Here is a 4,326-nt window from a genome sequence, read left to right on the forward strand (position 1 = left end):
GAACTATGGTCTATAAGCACGAAACTCCTTGTGGCGTTTCTCAAAGAGGCGGGTGAAACTCGATCGATACCCCGGAGAATCGACCAAGTCCCGTAAGTGTATCCGTACAGAAACGGCCGCTGCCCATTTTGGTCTCCTGTTTTGATCGTCGCTGCACGTTTAGAAGAGCGACGGCCTGCCGGCAGAGATCCAAAGCTGGGCTACGTTTTGGGCGGTACGCGTGCATAGGTCGATGGAGCTGAATTTCGCGAACTTTCTTTGAACGTTTTGTCGTGTGGAGTATGTCGTGTCCGTGCTTTAATCGGATCCGACTCCGAGACACATCAGCAACAAAGAACGTTAGAACATATCGAATATTGCAACGTGAGGAAACGTGTTTTCCCGCCGATTTTGAAAGCCAAGGGCCAATGCTGAAACAGTTGTTCTTTTACTGTTTGCAAACACAAGCCATCTCTTGCCTCCCAAGAGAATACCTGTCGCTTCGTGTAGGCAGGCTTTTTGAGCCTGTTGATGTCACAATTTCTGGGACGATGAAAGTTCTACAGAAATCACAAAGTTGGAAATCGAGTGAGGTCCGTCTGCTCTGCTATAAAATAGCTAAGAGTGGACCAGTCGTCTTGCGGGAGTATGAAAAGAATATGAACAAAGCTCTCGAACCGGTACTTCAGCTAATCACCGAGAGAACTGCTCATAAAATAATTTATTGCGATTGCAAGAAACGGTGCTATGGTGGAGTTTGTTTTTCCTCCCAGTTTGTGGGGGCGTCAGCTGCCAACAGCGCTTCCTTCCAGCGCTTTCAATAATAAAAAAGTATATTTAGCTGCTATGTATTATATCATGATAATGAAATTAATGCAAAGGTGTAACCGAGCTGGACAAGGAAGACGATAATAGTCCCTGGAGAAGGGGAACGAGGGGGGCAGAGGACAAACGCAAATCTCCAAACACAGCCACGTGACTGAAGCGCGACGGACAAAACCTGCCTGGTCCTGGTATCGAACCATGGGACCTTTACTGACGTCTAACTCCTGGTTAGCTCAGTTGGTAGAGCGCTCCACTGGAAATGGAGAGGTCCCTGGTTCGATACCAGGACCAGGCGGATTTTTTCGGTCGCGCACCAGTCACCTAGTAGCTGTGCTTGGAGATTTGTGTTTGTCCTTTGTCCCCCATGTTCCCCTTCTCTAGGGAGTATTATAGTCGTGTATTAAATGTTGAGCATACATTTTTGATCTTCTAGTGGTTCGAGGGCACAAGTTTTCTCTCGCCCATTATCTCTGTTGCTTATTGAAGCGCTCACAAATTATGCCATCATATTTTATAAATTAAACAGCCCTCCCTCCGGCCAAGTTTTACATTGCGGTTTACGTATACTATGCTACTATTCGTAATGGTTGAAGGAACATGCGCTTCTTCGCCAACTTGAACACACACACCCACGCAAGCACACAAACACACACGCACACGCACACACGCACGGACGCACACACACACATACACACATCTTTTGGCGTTGAGAAGTAGTAGCACCCGTTTGCCCGGCATGCAGGTCTGCTCTGGAGACCCGCGCTGCGGAGTCTGCCGCTCGGCCTCGATATCGGCCGTCTACTCCGTTCATGAAGAAAGAGCCTCGCAACAATGTGTAGCAGCAACAGTCAGCGGCTGTCCCGCTGTTACCAAGCGGGCTAGATAAACGCCGAGCAGGGGAAAAAAAAAAAGAGGGGGGGGGGGAGGGGGGAGGGGGGCGAGGTTAAACGAGGGAGCAGACAAGTCTGCAGTCGGCGGCAGCAACCAGCACTGTCCAATCAGGGGCCCCAAGGCCAGGCACGTACTTTGAGTCCAGGGCCAAAAGTCCCCGTCGCCAAGGTGCGTAACCTGCTCGCACACGTAAGTAGCCACCTACCGCGGGTCGCATATCCCTTCTCTTTCCACCGCCGCCGCGTGGTTAGCTCACCGTGGTTACCCGCCCACCTCGGTAGACACGGACGCGAGGCGGCTATATATAAATCAAGGCTAGGCAGCCCTTAGGTCCGCCGTGTGCCTGCGGCAGCTTGTGGTGAGTGGACGCAAAATGAGGGGCGATGCCAGCAAAACTCATGCACCACGCCGCGAGGGTGGTGAGATGCGCGGACAGAGCAGAGGATGGCGAGGTTTTGGGAGGATCCCTCTCTGCGAAGGACACGGGCCGTTCAGTGATCTTCGGGTTACTGACTTGACTGCGCGGGGGACGGGGTCTGCGTGCAGTCAACTGTGCTGCGGGCTCTCTCGACCGCTGCCTCCAGAATCTGACTGCCGACCTCCCAAATATGGATTTGATTGCCTTTTTCTCTTCCATATGGATGATAGACATCTCTTTCTGCATTTCGTCTCTTCGTATGAAATACTTTAAAAAATTTTTATTGACAGCTTCTGGCAAAGAATCGACGAGAAATGCATGAAAAAAGGTTAAGTATTTTGACATCAGAAGGGCTAGATACACCGAGTTGAGGCTGAGTTCGCTAAAATTGAGAAGACCGGGGACCTAAGTTTAGAACGTGAGCACATTTGTGGCTTTATACGTTACTGAAGGAATAAACTCAATAACGGAAACAACCACATATCAAGACATGGGCGGATTTCGGAGGGGGGGGGGGGGGGGGATGGGGGGGAGGAGCACCCATGCCACCCCCACTCCTAAATGGGGGGGGGGGGGGGGGCCGGGGGAGGGGCGGGGGGGCGCAAGGTCACCTTTTTTTAAATGAAAAATCGACATACATCAGAAGGTTAGGGAGCAAACGGGCTGGTGGTAGTTGAACATAGTAAAAAAAAACTTCGAGACTGGGAATAAAAAAAGGACAAACAAACATAGAGGTCTCAAACACAGCTGAATTTATTTGACAAAAGTTGTTTATTTAGCATTCAAGAATCTATGCAAACATAAAAGAAACGAAGGAATGAAAACATTCTTGCCAGAGAAACACAGGAGTGCAGGGACCACCGATAGGAAACGCGAAACATACAGAGATCGAATCATCTCTTCAAGAACTCTCTCCCTTTGTGAAACCGCACACAAAACGTTAAATAAAAAAGGAAAGAAAACAACAAGAAAATCTTGTACGCTAAAAGCTAGGGGTGCTTTTCTTAAAGGTAACAGCGTAAAAAATAACTCACACAGTCAGAGTTATCTTTTGCGCTGTTACTTTTACGTCATGAATAGCCACCTCGCCCAGGCCTCCATCTTCAGAAGGGTGCTTCTCGTTTAAAAAAAGAAGGCCCGAACTTGATAGGTAGAACCGAAGTGAGGGGGCGAACTGACCTTAAACAGGCAAAAAACAAAGCACGGTATGACGGAGGGTGAAACTTGACCGAGAAACAAGGCGATCAAACTCGGAGGAACCTTCTAAGTTCTGTGTCTAAATTTAGGGAAAATTTGTTTACTGTATTTCCGTGATTCATAATAGTTATAAATTATTTTGTTAGTCGTTTATGATCGTTTCTCTCCATCAATACCAAGGACGTTAACTGCCACAAAGGCGCACAATTCCTATATTCAGTTGCATGATTTGATACTTCCGAGAACAGATCCTTGTTCTTGATACGTTTGTGCTTGGTGAGGCGATCGTTCAGACAGCGCTTCGTTTTTTCTATGTTTCATAAGCCACACTTAAACGAAATCTTGTAGATTAGCCCCCACACGCAATTAACTTCTTTTTCTGTGTGTCTTTTTTTGCACAATCAGTCGCTGGAGACACGAACGGGGTCAATCGACTCAACTCAGTCATTTCTGAGCACTGTGCTCACACCATACTTGTTAAAAACGGACTTGATTATGCGAAATTTGGTGGTACAAGCGACACCACACGCTTTGTAGGTTTGACAATATCCTCTTGCCTTTTCTTAAATGAAACGATGAACAAAAACTGCTTGAAAACGTAATAATTAGGGTAACCACTTTTTTAGAGCAATGATTAGTTTTCGGTGACAAGCGAATGATGAGGTCAACAGAACAGATCCGGACAACGTTTCGCCTGTGATGTCATCTCCTTGCAGACCTCCTCCCCAAGCCCGATTAATAAATCCGTCCCTTCATCAAGATGTGTCATCATGTCCGTCCCTGTGTTTACGCTTGCAGTAACGTATAACCCGAGACCTTTTATGCAGAAATGAACGATGGACAACAATGTATTCGTACAATAATTGCAAAAAATGTACGTATGGCCATTTTCCCATTTGTGGGAGTTAGATCGTCAGTTATTTCTTCTTCTGTTGAATGACAGATAGTGGTTGGAAAGATGTGAACAGCATTTTAGTGCCACTTCAGCTAACTTTCCCAGTTCCCACTTCATCCCT

The 4,326-nt window shown here is 47.3% G+C and overlaps 1 non-coding gene across 1 annotated transcript; it reads left to right on the forward strand.

The window, feature by feature from the left end:
* The first annotated feature begins 1,026 nt into the window (after positions 1 to 1,026).
* On the forward strand, positions 1,027 to 1,099 carry Trnas-gga. Its single transcript has one exon. It is a non-coding gene; the product is annotated as a tRNA-Ser (tRNA).
* Positions 1,100 to 4,326: the final 3,227 nt, after the last annotated feature.

This window comes from Ixodes scapularis, unplaced genomic scaffold (assembly GCF_016920785.2).
Source record: "Ixodes scapularis isolate PalLabHiFi unplaced genomic scaffold, ASM1692078v2 PGA_scaffold9__187_contigs__length_104089568, whole genome shotgun sequence".
NCBI lineage: Eukaryota > Metazoa > Arthropoda > Arachnida > Ixodida > Ixodidae > Ixodes > Ixodes scapularis.